Source organism: Thermobia domestica, chromosome 7, assembly GCF_964235325.1.
Source record: "Thermobia domestica chromosome 7, izTheDome1.hap1.1, whole genome shotgun sequence".
NCBI classification, from domain to species: domain Eukaryota; kingdom Metazoa; phylum Arthropoda; class Insecta; order Zygentoma; family Lepismatidae; genus Thermobia; species Thermobia domestica.
The window spans coordinates 67,272,464-67,290,734 of NC_137460.1; positions in this window are offsets into that span (position 1 = coordinate 67,272,464).

Below are 18,271 nucleotides of genomic sequence, written 5' to 3' on the forward strand. Positions count from 1 at the left end.
CATATTTTCCACAGGGCCCTACTATAATAGAGAAAAATTTTTTGATTAATAAATTACGATATCTATAGGTTTAGATCGAAATACTTCCTTTCTCCATTAGTTATTGGGGAAGGGTAAGAAGGAAGCTTGAATGCATATAGAGCGGAGTGGCGTCCTGAATTGAAGTTATTACCCTACCTATTAATTAGAGTATTTCTTTTGTAAATAAACTATCAATCTCCTATTTAATTTTTCGATCTTTCATTTAATATTCTTTGAAATGAGCTAAAAAATCCTAGACGTAACGAGGAGGTACTTACGAAAGGATGTATATAGGAAGATATAAATATTTATAGAGCTGATAGTTATCACTAATTATACGAAATTAATATTCATTCTTGGAAGAAAAATAAGATAAAGAGCGAAGATAAGATTAACGATATGCGTATGATACGAAGAAAAAAATGATTTTTCTATTCCAAAGATGGGGAATTCTCGTCATTTATAGAAATTAAATGAAACCGAGAAACAGACGTAGGATGAAAATGGAGAACGTTATTGTATTAGACTTATTAAAATCCGTTTTTGATAGGTTTGGATGTTGATCTACGAATAGACCAAATCGTAGAGGAAATACGTAAGCTTTGAGAGGGGATTCAAGAAAACAATGAGCACGGAAATTATAAATGTAGTAGTTTGGAGGAAATAAAACTACCGTTACCGAAGTTCTCAGGACAAGTATCTGAGAAACCATTCGATTTCCTCGATGAATTGATTGATTTTGCTAAGAGCAAAAACATGACAATAAATGAAATGCTAGAGAGTTATTTCAAATGCCTTAGTTTCTGACGGCTGTAAATGGTATAATTTCAAGTCGAAATTTACAGATGTTCCTGCATTCAGGCATAGTCTGCTGTAGGAACATTTTAGCTTTATTTATGAGAGCGGAATAGAAGCTCAACTGTCGATACGAATTCAGAGATCGGACGAACCGTTCTCAAGATTTATTAGAGAAATGGCATTGCTTTTCTCTCGTATGAAAAACCCAATCGAGGAAGTAGATCAGATAGCTAAGATAGTAAGCAAAGCGCACCCTAAGTATAAACAATTTCTTCATGAAAGGGAATTTGCTAACTTAAGGGAGTTGGAAGAATACGCCTTGAAAATTCAAGCGTATCTATTAGATGATGATAATTATGCTAAGCTGCAAAGCGCAGGAAAGGAAGAAACTATCCAAATGGCTGCAGTGAGTAGTAATGAGATAGGCACTGACTCAGTCCCCCCGATTAGGCAGGAAGCATTAAATCCAGCATATTTTAGTAGGCAAACAAATGAAAAGAGAGAAATTAAGCAAGAGGGAAGAAGTAAAACTGAAATAAAATATCATGCATGTCGAGGATTTGGGCACAAAAGTTTTGTTTGCCTACTAGAAAAAGGTTGAGAACCACGGTAAAAGAGAAAATATCTCAGCTACCGTCACTAGATTTCCTAAAAAATTTGCTAGAGGGAAATATGCATCTCCTTATATTTTTGGGAGAATTTACGGACAGATTAAAGACTGTTACATGGACAGTGGAAGTTTGTTTCATTAATTGATACTAAGACCGCAAAAATGGATAGAGAAAGGAGCGAAGTCTGAAAGAGTAGCTGAAAAGGTTTTGTTAGCTACAGGTGAAGCAAACTGTAATCTTGTGTTTATTACAATTTTCTCCATAAAAAGGAGAAGCTTTATGCATAAATTTTATGCTCTTGCTCACGCTTCTATCGAATTAGTGCTTGGTACTGATTTTCTCGCAGAAGCAAAAATAGATCTTTACCATGCAAAAAATTCACGGTGCTTTAGCAATTAGTCATATCTTACGAGATTTGTATGTCCAGAGGATGGAGGGAGAATTAAAAAAAAATCGTCAAGATTATGAAATAACAGTAATCTGTATAGAATGGTTAGCAGTAAATCTGCACTTACGAAAAATGAGGGAAACGATGGTGCGTCAGGAGAAGGAAAGATATTCTTTTTTATTGCATCGAAAGCAACAAAGGAATCTGAATGGTGGAGAACAGAGCCACTAATAAAAGCGACAATATTAAATAGAGAGGTATTCTTGTTCTGCGACTCTGGCAGCCTACTCAGTTTTGTTGACGAAAACGAAGCAAATTTGTGGAGAGAGAGGGGGCGAAGTTTAAAAAAGATCCACTGTATATAAGTCCAGCGAGTGGGTCAACGACTTCCTTAGAAAGTGTGCTGGCAGAAGTTAAATTTTACGGCCATAAAATTAGGCAACGGTTCCACGTAGTTTCTTCTCTTCTGAAACCCATAATAGCGGGGAGAGATTGCCTGGCGAGGGCCAAGATTGTTTTGTTTACATCTCTCCGAGGGTGGTGTATTGAGAGCGGAGGGATGGCAGTATATGAGTATGACTGTATGAGTAAAAGTACAGGGGAGAGAAATGTCACTTGTGCGGCCATTGAGAATGCTCTCAGCCAGCTTATACAAAAGATGTTAAACAATGTTAGTTTAGATCCACAGAGGAAAAATAAAATGAGAAATATTTTGGAAAAATATAAGAACGTTTTTCAGACAAACCGGGAGTTACACGTTTAATGAAACATCATATAAATATTAAGAATCCCAAACCCTTTTCCTGTCGGCTTAGACCTATGTCTATAGAGAAAAGACAGATTATGGAGAAAGTGTTATATCAAATGGGAAAAGATAGAATTATAAAAAAGGCAAGTACTCCGTACGTAAGCTGCCGATTTTGCATAAGAAAAAGGATAATAGTGTTAAGGTCATATTAGATAGTAGAAAAATAAAGGAATTGACGGAGGAGGAAAAGTAGGCTTGCCAAGTATAATGGAAGCACTAACTCACTTAAGGAAGATGAATTTTTATGCATGTTTTGACTTATCTTACGCTTTCGCTCAGATAGAATTAGATGAAGAAAGTCAACTGTAAACAGGTTTTATAACTCATTTGGGCACGTATCAGTTCATTAGAGGGGTGTATGGACTATGTAATTACCCATTTGCTTGAGCCAGGTTAATGCAAATGGTTTTAAAGGAACTATACTATACTAAGGCAATCTTATTCTATGATGATATAGTGGTGAGCGGTCAAACACCTGATGAGTTAATTGAAACTCCTGACGAAACATTGAAGAGAATTAGAGACGGAGGTCTTACCGTTAACTCGGATAAGACAATTCTTTTTACGCAGAAAATAGAATTTCTGAGATATTCTATTACTCCCTTTCAGCTATTTTTTTTAGCAGGCCAAAACATAAAAAGGCTGCCTCCCCCGTCTTCGCTGCTGTGCGTTTTAAGGAATCCTGAGTGTAGGATCTTGGCCAGCCAGTTCGCTGCACTGGAAGCGAATAGTGCTGTTTGGAGAGAGACCCCTCTAGATAGTTACTGTATGTAGTCAGATTAGACATTCTACTACAATACAGCTGTCCGCTAAAGGAAATTGGGCTTTGGCTGTGAGATAGGTTATACAAAATGATAGGGACTTAGGAATAAGTTGTTATTTTAGATATTTGATCCTACGCCTACAACAGAGACTACTTGGATTACTATTGATTGATTAGAATGGAAGTATTTAAGCTTCCTGAGGGTCTATGGCGGAGGTGAGTGACGCTCGTATAGACTCGAGGTATTGGTTCCGTCCTATTAGTGGAGGAACATTTAATATAGATCCAAATGCGTTTGGGTTCGACCCCTTGTATATATAATTATAGCATATTTAGGTGGTGTAAATGATTAGAGATTTTCTCACTGCATATAGAGCGGAGTGCCCTCCGGAATTGAAGTTATTACCCTACCTATTAATTAGAGTATTTCTTTTATAAATAAACTATCAATCTCCTATTTAATTTCTCGATCTTTCATTTAATATTCTTTGAAATGAGCTAAAAAATCCTAGACGTAACGAGGAGATACTTATGAAAGGACGTATATAGGAAGATGGTTGTTATCACGAATTATACGAAATTAATATTCATTCTTGAAGAAAAATAAGATAAAGAGCGAAGATGTGATTATAAGATATACGTACTATACGAAGAAAAAAATATTTTCCTCTTCCAATATTTTATAAAATTTCCACAAGTATGTTTTTGCCTTAAAATAAATGGTTGTTTAGTCCAAAATAGTTCCATTTAATTTGAACAGTTAAATGCCGAAGGTTTCTTTTTGGACTTGACTAATTATTCACTATAGCTTTAGTTCCAAATGATCACTAAAAGTTTCGTAGTTCTAGAATTCGTAGTTGCTGCCTATCTCCTTTCCAAAATTCAAATTAATCGCTATGAAACCTTGTACTTTTACATATCAAATTACTTCCATATTAAATATTAAACAGTATTATTTATCACATCCCCCAAAACACGTGTCGGGCCCACGAAGTGCGAATATCCCATAACTAATTCAGGCGTCACCAAACAAGAATAAATGGAAACAGTATATTCATATATGACATAAGTCATCTCTGTTTCAAAACTATGCACTACAAATACACCTTACTATTTAATTAAATCAGATTAAAGTGGAGACATACCTGAAAGTACCTAAATTGCAACTTCCATTAAACCACAGAACTTCTGTTTATTAACTGGTACTTGTAATTTCGTACTGAGGTTCAAGTAAAACTATGGAAGCCGATGTAGCATGCAACAGAACGACGGAATGATTATTATTGTAATTATTATTATTATATTTGGATTGGCAGATAATCAACGAATTCTATAGGATGATACTTTAATTAATTTTGAAGGTTTAAAATTTTGATACATTACTGTCCAAACTTAAATCCGGTACAACATCGTAATATTTTCGCAGCAATCCCTTCCAACTTCTTCCTTTCCGTTGATTTACGTATTCAGTATCCAATCCAATCCAATATCGGTCTTGAGTTGTAAATTTAAGCTGGATTTAAGCTACATAAAAGTCCAATTTAAAGAAACGGAACCATACTAACAGCTAGTTCGTAACCATGTGATCACGCTGGAATCACGACATTTGGGCTCCTTTCACCAGCACAGAACACCATTACGCTTAAACATTCCAAGAATTCAGAAAGCCAGTCTCTTTTAACACAATTAAAATGGGTAACTTTGTGTTACTTGGAACGTACGAATATTCCGATGCTATAACATCATATTTTCTTCTTTTTTCATTCCTATAGATTACTCTCAATACGACTTACGTATCGAAATGAAATACGTTCGATTGCTGCTCTTTCTTATCGACAGATAAATTACTCCAAAACAATCAAAACACATAAATGCAGACTAAATAGTGGAAAATACTTATCAACCTAATACAAAATACAAATAACACAAAATATAAAGAAAGAAAATAACACAATTCTGAAGTCTAGCCACATTCTATGCAAGACATCCTCATTCCGTACCCTCGTCTAGATCTTCGAATCCTCGAAGTGTGCAACTTGGTGACTTGAACAGAAAACGAAGACAAGTTCTTATCGAGATTATAGTATTTTGGTTTTGTGTGTGAACGAACTATCCCTATGGATAAAATTGACAATTTGTCTTAATCACTTGATGAGACAACCAAAAGAATCGGAGAGCGAAATATGCAAAACAACCGAACAGTACGCAACCAGAACAACAATAGTCACAATAATAATGCTGACATAAAACATTTATAGAGCAAAATATGCAAGTCATTGAAAATCACGGCAAATCAAGAGAATATGAGTAACACATGTAGACAATTCGTAGTGAACACACTTCAAAGCCATTTGTGACAAACAAGGTATGTTACATATTTATTTTAATTGAATGCAATTGTTCTAAACATGCATCTAAATAAATTTATTTTGGAAATTTTAGATCTTACCTAGAGTTTAACTGTTCCAATTATCTGGCAATATTAATTTATTTGGCTGAATATATAAGGCGTTCAGAGGACAAAGTAATCAAGTCAAATCATCCACGTTTTGAGGAAAAGGCACAATGAGAGTACCGGAATATTTAGTGATCAATCTTTTAAGTTCTGAAAAGAGCTCCAGACAGACATCTTAAGGATAAAATATATCCAAAATGACGAAAAGCTGGACTTGATTCCCTTGTGCACTGAATATGCCAAATGCATTTTATTTGAAGCAACCTATGTTTAATTGAGATTCTTTCCTAGATTTCTCTGGTTGTGTTTGTTTATTGGAGTATTTGCCCTTACACTATCTGCTATGCAAACTCTGTGGGAGAAGTACTATTACAGTTTAACTACATACGAAATGGAAGCAGATGACTCTACATGGAATGTGTCATCTCCAACTGCATTGATGATATGTTTTGTCGAACCTAACTCCACTAACATGTAAGTTTATTGAATTTTCCTTTCATTTCTAATTCTATTTCAATAATAGGAAGAGTTTTTTCTCTTTTTATATTAGTTTGATTTGATTTGAGTTTAGTTTAGGTTTCCTTTCAGTAGCGTGGCTATATTAGACGTGGATCTACAGATTAACAAGGTGTCCGAACCAGATGAGCTTCCGCCGGATGATTTAATATTAGTGTTTATTGTAGATATCATTACTGTGTTCTGTATCATTATTGTGTGTATTGTGACTGTCAAAGAGAAACAAAAATTGTTGCAAGAATTGCCTTTTTTCAGGTTTTGAATTCAGTTTATTTGTTAACTAACTGAAATGCCATGTAGTGGTTGCAAAGACTCACCTTGTCAGATATTTATTTTGTAATTATACAAATGCATCATTGCATATTGTCTGATAAGAAGAATTTCCAATTTCTCCAACCATAAAGTAAAAACTCAAAATACGACTGGATACACTATTCGAACACCCAAACAAATTGCTTGGTGCAAGAGAAAAATAAAGTTTCTGAACTACGAACGAAACGCATTTCAGGTTAAAATTTAAAACATCCTCCAAAATCATGCAATTAATTAAATGTATAAGGGCTGGATAGAAATGAATGACAACGTTTGTTATAATTCGTATCTTGCTTTATGTACACAAGAATATCTTCAGCGTCATTGCCTCCTCACCCATAACACATTCCGTCGCACATGTGGAAGGCGTCGTACTAAATCAGTGATTTAATCTTTGTCTATGTACGGCAGGGAACGCCATACGGCACGGATATTGGCTTCTCTTCCGCCATAATTCTTCCCGCGAACTTCCTTCTTCCTTTTGTCGAATAGATGGTCACGAGGTCCCTGAAAATATTTATGTGTAGTACGTCCACGTGCCCCTTTAATCTTAATCCACCTGCGTTATTCAACTTTTCGAAATATATTTATATTGCGCTTCCACTTTCATAGGCGCCGACGTGAAGAAAATATCGGAAGATTGGGCAAACAATGAATATTATCATATTCATCTGTTTTTTTTTTAAATCAATTGTTTGATGAAGGCCCCCTTCTTCTTCCCACAGATCTCGGTCCACTACTCCACTCCATCCCTTCCGCTGCGAAATTCACGACCCAAGTCAAATTTGCCTTAAGCCATTAAAACAAATTGTAGTTCAAAATCTGAGAACTTCACTGCAACTTTGGGCACCACATAGATCTTTGCTTGTCCTATCAGTGCTTCCAGAGTGTTGATTGAAGCTTGCCTGCTCTATTAAACACCATTTTGAAAACGGCGTGTTCTATTGAATAAGAAGACCGTTCCTAATATTGAATTAAGGGCACGACGAAGTTTACAACAGAAATTCTTGCTCCTCTTTGTTAATTCTTCATCTACTGGATGATATTGGAGGGGCGAGAACACCACCTTTAAATATTGGGGGGGGGGACAAAAGTGTCCCGCCCCCACCAACGTCGGCGCCTATGTCCATTTTCCTACTCTATTTTGCGAGACTGCAGCTTTTGAATGAATAACAGAAGAATCGTTACCACTCGCCACGTCCAACATTCCCTCATCAGCTACGAAAATAGTGTAGAAAGTACAGTATTAATATTATTTAAGTAACACTGTTCTCATGCCGGAGAGCTGCGACCTACATACGCAAATCAAAACCCATAATATTCATCATAATTGTCATAACGAAGTCATGTTTTAGCTGGCAGCAACACGTATTCTTTCTCTGCTCTAATCATTGCCCATACCTTTATGAAACTACGATTTAATTTTAGTTTGTTCCCAAGTCATAAGAGTTTGTAGTGGTCAGCATCGTATACATGCGTTTCCTTGTTGTACTTGTGTTCTCTCCCACATTCTTATTCCACCATTTTTTCTTATTTATTCATTAGCATTAACTATTATGTCTCCTTTAACCTACAAGGCATAACCATGGAACATAAAACCAGAGGTTACACTGATGTAAAACCTGGCAATCGGTTGTGTCAATCCGATCAACCGAATTTACGAGTGTAATGAATTTCACTGAATATTAAGTGTTAGATGCCCATTCAGTCTCTGATTTCATTTTAAATTTACTGGCTAAATTTATGATATTAGCAATGAAAATTTGCAAAATTTCTTACAGACCATGTAGTACAATTTTCAAGAATTGTTCAAGGGATGAAGAAGAATTTGATTGTTGTTCATTTTGGCAGTATCTTCCATCTGACGAACCATTTTGTTTTGCACTCAACTCAAAACAAACCAGGTAAATAATAATTTTAAAATAGGAAAAAACTTTAGTGCCAAATTGTTTTATGAGTGCTTACGTAAAACAATTACGTCATTTTCTTTAACGTAATTGTATTTATATCTATATGTATAAATATTTGATTTAGGATTTGTAGAAAAATAAATTGATAAACATTATTTTGTACTTGGAAAGAACGGTCCACTGAAATTCTACTCCATTTCTTGTGAATAGATTATTCTGTCTTGGCCGTGAAAATTTGTTCGGCACTCGTTACCTTACTGCTAGGTTCAGTTGTAGAAATTTCCTGTGTTAACGTTGAAAACCATTTAGAATGAAGTATAGTACTTAAAAAGACGAGGGTCATACTCGATTAAATCTCGATCCAACACCTATTTTCTGTGATGAGGAATATTTTGATAACTTTCCCTGAAGTTTTGAATAATTTGACTAGGAATATTTTGAGAATGATGATAAATTTGTCGTTATGCAATTAATCCTCCTGATAATAACTCCTGTATGTCACGAGACGGACATCATTCTAGAATGTACGATTATATGCTAACAGCAGGCTTATTCAATGTGTATCCGCACTATCTGCGTTACACGAGCGTCGATCAATCTTTCATTTAATTAATTCTTAAGAAAGTGACTTTTTTCCTCGCTGTTAGATTAGACAATATAGACATTTTAAAGTTTGAACCAAACCATAAAGTAATCCCAACGAAACTTCGAATACGAGTTATCGAGGAATACGAGTTATCTCAGTATTCCTCAGTAGTAAAGAATAATAATTATGATATAGACAATAGTAATTATGCTGGTGTATTTTTTCAAAGTCTTTAAGATATTAAAGGCATCCTTTCGCTGTATAAATGTTTAAATTTATTATGTTGAGGAAACTAATATCTGAAGCAGTACATAAGATCATAGCTTTCTTTCACAAACATATTAGAAAACTCAGAATTACGTAACTACGTTAGTGCATTTTTATTTTTGCAGGAATGTAACAAGGGATGTATTTATATATAATACAGAAGACTTTAAATACATGAAATTTTCAATGCTCTGGATGTCAAATGCTGTGAAAGTAAGTAATACAGAAATCTCTGCCAACAGAATGAACTGAAAGAAATAGAGTGTAGAACAATGTTCAGTAAAATTTCTTTAAGTTGTTGTCAGTGAATTCAGTTATGACACATTATAAAGTCTCATCTCAAGATATGAAAATTCTCATTTAATTTTGAATTATTTATGTTAATTACTATTATTTTTCTAATTAAACTTCTAATAAAATTATTCAGGAAGTCCTCAGTTAATGTGATGTGTCACCTTTCCACTGCTCCTCCAACACATTTAATTGTGCATTAATGAAACCAATGACTAAATATAATGAACACTACTTTCTACACGACTTCGATTCGACATTTTGTTCTCCAGTTGTAACGCACATTAGAAAATAAAAAAATTTTAAACAAAAATGCAGTTGCACAGAATAGAATATTAGCTTCAGGTCCTTTAATTCAGGATAATTGTTCAGAATAGGAATCTAGCTCAGCAAAATCGGGGAGAATTATTTTTAGTATTATTATTTTAAAAATGACATGAATTTATATCACATCGAAAAAGTAAATAATTACTCATCTAAAGTTCAAAATGTCAAATACAAATGTGCTAACTAAGGTTTATATAGTGATTAATTATATAAGAAAAGAAGGTAATTCTTACTGTATGATTTATATATGGTCAAATAGAGTTGAATACAAAAATCTAAGCAAGTGACTTTTCGATACAACTGATAGGAATAGAATTACAACAATCTTCAAAATAGATACAAAAATATTAACGTTAAATATATATATATTTAAAGAACTTACCAATTTACTGTATAAATTGAATAATAGGAGATCTTCCAAAATTCAACAACGAAATACACCACCTTAAATAACCGATTATCACATGTTGATCACAATCAAAATGGTCACTAGTAATGAAACTTACTTCGAAATCCTTTTTCTTACTCAAACACACTTCACGATAAGAAGATATATATATTAACTTCATATTAGGATTTACTCTATATAACAATTCTGGTAATAACTTCACGATTAATTATACTTGGAATTTTCAAACATTGTAAAGACATTTTCTCCGCCGATTTTTACTTCACTTATTAGGTGATGTTGCACCTTAGCAATTCCGAACTATTATATTTAGCCCAACCCGGAGCTATTCAAACGTAGAACGAGTAGTTCCAAAAATGACCGTTGGCGCTGACAATCAAGCATACGGAGAACGACACTAAGCTTCCTCTCGACAGTAGCTGAAAGCACTACAGGGTAGGAAACTAAACCAAATTATCGGGACTCTCGAGAGACCTTTTTTTTAAACTACGGAATAGAGATTTAAATCTCTAATCGTTACACACATCCCTTCGTCCATTTAAGAAAAATGCAATATTTTTTATAATAATAATCTAGTTTCTTAAGTCTAATGTCACTAATGTATAACAACCTGTAAGCTAAATGCTATTATGAAGTTATATTGTTGTCGAATAAATGTTAATTACTATTATCTACTATAAACTAACCCAAAATAAGAAAAACAAAGGAAATTAAATAAAATTAAATGCAAAACTTAAACAGAATAGAACTAAAGAAAATTCCCAAATAATAACTACGTAAAATAAAAATAATCTACTGTATGACAACAATATACATTCATAAATTATATGTACATAACCAAAACTGCATATCTAATATTATACAAAATCTGCTCTATATATATATATACATACATATATTGGTCTCCTATTTTACAATAAATAAGAAGCTGAATAATATGGAATATAAATATATAGAATTTTATCATCTTATATAACTTCAAATATAAGCATATATATTTGTCTTATTAACAGTTGACAAATTTAATTCTTTCATTTATTTCAAATCTATATATCTGTATTAATAGTTATCTTGATGGTAGATTTCTTCAGATATTTCCAATTTCTCAATGACTAGATGATATATTATGAGAGTGATGAGCTCATTCATTCCATACATCCACATAATAAGGCCAAATACATAATTATGGAATAGTCGAATCAGCGACTTTACATCTTCCAATTTACATTAAGGTCTTTGTTATTCCTGAAAATAAAAGTACTTTAGTATATGTGTACACATTAATTTAAATTTTTACAAGATAGAAACATACAAATGATAACAATCATACTACAATACCTAATGACTGAGTTCCGGAACAATACAAATAAATAACATTTATACAAGAATGATATTAATGATTTGACTATATACATATGTAAAAATAAACTATAAAATTATGATGTATTCATATAGAAATATCTACCGATACCATCAATTTTACATTAAGTTATCTCACTATAACAATTTACAGATTTGTAAACACATATCTTTATGATCGTGGTACCCTAAATTTCTTTGTTAAAGAGACGTAACATTTCCTAATATCACGCTCGTCCGAATCATTTTGTACCAAGACTGTATTTTTCGTTAACAGCTTAATAACAGTGTATGGTCCTAGCCATCGATGACATAAGTTTTTCGTAACCTTATCTGCAAGGGAAGATTGGAATTGGGACTTAATTAATAATTTATCTCCCATTCGATATGATGACACTACTCTGTTTTTGTCGTATAACTTCTTTCTACGCAGCCATGCTCGTTCCATATTCCGCAAGGCATTCAACCAGATATCTGGATCCCTGTGTCGAACATCAAGAGAATCAACATTCCATTTCACATCTAGTGGATCAAACACTGGATATGTATATACTAATTCCATCGGACTGTGTTTATGTTCTGAGTGGACAGATGTATTCAGAGAAAATTCAATTTCATGTATGCCTTTGTCCCAATGATGTTGTTTCGTTGCAAAGTATGCTTTCAAAGAGTCCTTGATCACTCGTATGTAACATTCACTTGCGTTACTTCCACTGTGGTACGGTGCGATTCTAATATCCCTGATACCGTTTGCATACAAGAAATCCTGGAATCTTGCTGATACGAACACAGAGTGATTGTCATGTCATAAGGCGTGGATAAATCCATGACGACACATCAACTTGTATAGCTTGTTAATTATAACCTGGCTAGATAAAGTTCTAAAAGGTTCTAAGAAAATTCTTTTCGTAAAAGAATCTACAACAATTAAACAAAATCGGACCGAACTGGACTGTACGAGTGGTCCAATGACGTCACAAGATCATCTCCCGTTTGGAAACGTTTCATAGGTTGATACCAACTGTCCCATAGGTTTAGTGTTCTTACTTTTGGACTTCTGGCACTCAATACAACAAGTCACATACTCTCGAATTTCTGCTATCATTTCTGGCCACGTATATCTTGCACAGATCTTAGAAGCACATTTGGAAAAACCCAAGTGCGCCCCTGGAAGAATATACGAGTGGTAGAATTCAATGATGTTTCTTGATAAACTCCTGGGCAAACAAATCTTGTAAGGGTTCTTCAAAGCTTTAGTACGCTTGCATAGGATATCCTTTACAAGTTTATATCCCTGAACCTCCTCTCTGTTTTTCAACCTAGCAATTATAGGGCTCAATTCGGGATCCTTTTCTTGATGATCCTTAATAGAAAGTTGTGCATAAGGCATATTCCATATATTAACCATAAATAAGTTAATGACCTCTTCATCTAATGAGGGGTCTTTATTAAAATCTTCGAAATCTTCTATATTGTGTAAACGTGATAAGAAATCTGCACGTACATTTAAGGACGAAGGTACACTCTTAACTGTAAAGTTAAATTCAAAAAGCCTATATAATAAACTACCATATCTCTTAACTCTTTTCAAGTTTCTAAGAGCATAAGCTAGACCCAAATTATCGATTCTCAACTCAAAGGGTTGATGTAAAAATGTACGAAAACGTTCCATGGTTTCTAAAGCTGCAATGAGTTCAAGAACAAAGATTGGCTTGTTTACATCATACTTTTTAAGCTTCCTAGAATAAAAACTTACAGGAACTAGTCTATTTTCAGCATCTAATTGTGAGATAGCGCCTCCAATTGAATGACTTGAGGCATCACTTGAGATAACGAAAGGCTTATTTAGATCCGGTAATTTCAATATTACATGACTTTCAAAACATTCTTTCAATCTCTTAAGAGCTACATCTTGTTCTTCTTTCCACTCAAAGGGAACCTTAGGAGAACGTAGACGACTAATTGGCTCTAAAATTTCTTGAAAATCTGGTATATACCTACTATAATATTGAGCAAAACTACACAATGCAATTACAGCGCGCCTATTTTTAGGTCTTGGTAGTTTCCTTATTACTTCTAATCGAGCTGGATCTAAATACATTTTACCATTTTCTATTATTTGACCTAAATAAGAAATTCGTCGTTGAAAGAAACAGCACTTATCTACTGACAACGTTAATCCACTCTGAGCAAGTTTACTCAGGACTAAATCTAATGTTTTCATATGTGATGGAATATCGGAACTGGCAATTACTACATCATCTGCATACCAACTTACTCCTAGATCTTTCAGAGGATACAAAATATCTGTTATCAATTTACTAAGTAGAAGAGATCCAGAGGCAATGCCAAATGGAACATACTTAAACTCAAATAATCCTCTATGCGTGAGGAATGCAGTATATTTATATGAGTCTGGAGCTAATCTTATAGTGTGATAAGCTTTCTTTATATCTATTCTAGATAGCACAACACCTTCTGATAATTCTGCTAAGACATCTTCAATACGTGGTGTATATTGAGTATTGACTATTAGTTCTTTATTCAGATCAGTATAGTTGACAACTAGCCTCTTAGAACCATCCCTATTTCCCACTAAAAAGCATGGGAAAGCATACTCACTTGAACTAGGTTGAATAATATTTTGTTCCAATAGTGAATCTAATATTTTGTCTAACTCTCTTTGTGCAACCCTGGACATCGGATATGCCTTATGTCTAATTGGTTTATAATCTTTAAGTTGAATATTATATTGAAAATTAGGAACTTCTCCTACTCTATTACAAAATACACTAGGATCCTTTATACTTAACTTTTTTATATATTCATCCAAACTAGGATCTTGTTCTAGGAGAATTGGATCCACTGTCATAGCTGGTGGTCGATCATCGTCCTTCAGGATCTGGAACATTCGGGATGAACCCTCAGAATCATTTGTACTGGCAGAAGTACCTAAGTTCAGCTTGGCTGGACTACCGGGAACACTGCTTGGCTTAGCCTCCATCCATATTTCCTGACTTCCAAATAGCTGACTGGAACCTTGGACTGGACTGGCACCATCATGGAAAACCGCTTCACCATTTCCCCCACTAGTCCTGTTATCATTTGTAGGATCGAGACATCTATATTCATTGGACCTAAATTGGAATCTCGGATGATGAAGATTTAAAGTAAATGGATCATTATTATTGTCAACACACTGAGTTCGAACAAGATGCATGTTTGATAAGAGGTTGAAGTTCCAAATCACCATCATTATTTAATAAAGTATTCTTCAAATATTTAGAGTTGGCAACACTACACTTCCGAGTAGCAGAAGGTTGATTAAAGTCTATCAGATTTTTATTACACAAAGAAGTTTTATGTTCCTCTCTTGAATCATTATCACTGGTGTTTTCTTGCACAAAGATGGCAACACTGTTACTTTTTGAACATGATGGGAGAACATCATGTTCGGATGTTAACTTAAGTTCATTCACATCTCTGGATTGTTTAAGTTCCAAGTGTAGACGTGGATTTTCATTGTCACTGCGAAAAGGATTAAGTCTGGCAACACTGTGTACCGAACCTAAGGTATGGTCTAAGTCCCCAACCTTCGAAGAAGTTCGATGAATAAAAGAAGTCCGAAAATTATTTGTACCATTCTCAACTAATGTTGTATTCACTATAGAACTGGCAACACTGCTGCCACTCTGAACTGTAACTCCAGATGTAGCATCTCTTCTCTCCCATAAACTTGTGCATCCCATTGATTGATGATCACTATGTCCACTTGGAGAAGGTAACACCCAACTACTAGAAGATGTTCTCGGTTCATCTAATGAAGGATGCTGTCCTCTCATCTGTTGATGGTTGGATGCTGGATGGGCCACTGAGGAAGTTAGATCACTATTGATGTGGAGATGTGATGGACCACTGATCCCATCATGAGTACGCAAGATCTTCTTCTTTATATGAGACACTCGTGATTCTCTATCTGATGTGGCAACCCTGTGCTCCATAGACCTATCAACGCGACCATAATAAAGATTAGAGGGATGAGGAATATCTTTATTAAAGGGATTTGAGGATTGAAGATCTCTGGATGCAAGATGTATCTGCTGTCCATTCGGCTCCATCTCCCTCGTAGGGGTGCACTCAGAGGAACCTACCATAACGGTGCCCCTTACATCATCTTCCTTCCCTAAACACACATATTTATCTTGAATATTCATTAACTCAGAATTCAAAAATATATTTGAAATGTTAACACTGTCACTGAATGTTACTTGTTCCGCAATTTGAGAAACACTATTAATGTCATGTAAATTGTCCGAAGACGAGTTTTCCCTACACTCATACCGTAAAGGTATATTCATTTTTTTCTATTCCAAGATATAACTGATTGTTTTCAATATCTACTCGCGCCTTTAACATTTTCAATTCATTTATGCCTATCAAAAATATAGGTTTAAGTTCAGGTACTAAATAAAATTTGAGTCTATATACTTTCTGATATGATCTCACTGGTAACCATACCACACTGTCTAACTTGATTTTCGTATTTCCTACACCAACACCAATAATTTTTTCTGTGAAAATCTTAACCGGTCTTTTCAAAGATCTATTCCATTTTAAAAAGCTCTCTTTATTTACTAGCGAAGCGGAAGCACAACTATCGATGGCGCCACAATTCTGCGCACCTAAAATGTAACCTGTTATAAAAGCCGCCACTAGTTTTCTTGAGTGCGATGCCAGGACACAATTTGCATTATGTTTTTGGCTTATATTGTTCTCGGTACTAACTTCTGGCTCTATTCTCAAGGATTGAGATCGAACTGAGGTCCTGTCAGTTTTGAAGCTAGAACCTTGCCCACTCGCAGATTTCTGTCTATCACTACTATTAGTCGTAGCTCTATTAACACTAACGAATCTACGTCGTAGATCACACTGAGCTACCAGATGCGGAACTAAACATTCAAAACACCTCGGTGTTGTTTTCTTCCCTCGAATTGTAAAGTTCGACCTTTCACGCCTGGCACCTACCAACGAATTATACATGTCAACATTACGCTGGTGAACGCTGTATTTCTTTAATTCCTGCACAAATACTGGTAAAGATGAGGGTATATTATATCGAAAAACCTCATGTCTGACTACTGGGTTCAAACCCCGCAACAATATGTCTCTCAATTTATCGTCCTGCATACCAGCATAACAAATCGTAAAACTGTCTATCACTTTGTTTATGTATTCCAACACACTTTCTGTAGTCTGTTGTAAACAGTAAATATATTTATCAAAAATATGTCTCTGGCCTACGGGTGTGACTACATTTGTAAAAATTACATTTGCTATGTATATCCAATCATGTGATAACCCTATTTCTCTTAACAATTCAGTATGAAAACCACCATGAGTTTTCCCAATAGATGCCATGAGTATTGCCTCTATCGGATATATGCCTTGCTTGACAATCCGATATACCGATAACAAAAATTGAAAAATTAATAGGTCGTTACTCCCGTCACATATTGGTATGTATCTACATATATCTGTGAAGTTGTTACTAGTTATATCTACTGTTAACTTGTCAATATTGGTAGAAAAAGGTACTCCAATATTTATAAGTCTACTATTTTCCAATACTGTTGGCTGATTATCGGTAAGAGAAATAAAAGGATTTGTGTTTTTATTTCCTTCTTTTTCTACAAACTTATGAAAACCTGGTTCCATCGGAACAGAAACTGGTTCTTGTCTTATGAATGAATTTTGTTCCATGACGAAAGGATTATGTGCACTTACACACTGTACGGATGCTCGAGTCGTATCGTCATTGTTTACATTTTGCATCACGTTAGTTCCTGCTTGTCTGTCACCACGCGATGAAGAATAGCTACCAGACGTAACTAACCAAGAATCGCTATAGGTATGCAAGAAAGGATCGGGAGTTGAAAATTCACTCGAACTGTTACTTTCTGTTCGTGGTCTATGACTCCTAATAAAGAGGCCATGGTCACCATTGGAAAAACCGTTTAACCACAAGCCTTCAGGACGACTATTACTGGAAGAACTCCTGTACATTTTATTGAGTTTTTTTTTTAAATATACTCCTGCTATCAGAAGGATTAAAATTAATAAGGCACAGCTTTTGGATTCGATGCGTACTTAACAACAACAAAACTATGATGTAGAATGCAACGTTTTGTACTTTTCACTTGCTTAGACACTAAATTATTAACTTGAAGTTTACGTGATTTAAAAATATGTCTCTTGTATGTAAATATACAAATACAAACACCTCCTAACTGACATTCTGACTGCTCTATCTTAACAAGGACACTGATTGCTAATATCATTTATCCTTACGATCATTCTCTTAAATACATTTAAGAAAACTACTCTTATAGCACTTATACAAGGTCTATCCAAAACTTTGGTGCTTGTAAGGAAATATAATAGTTCGGAATT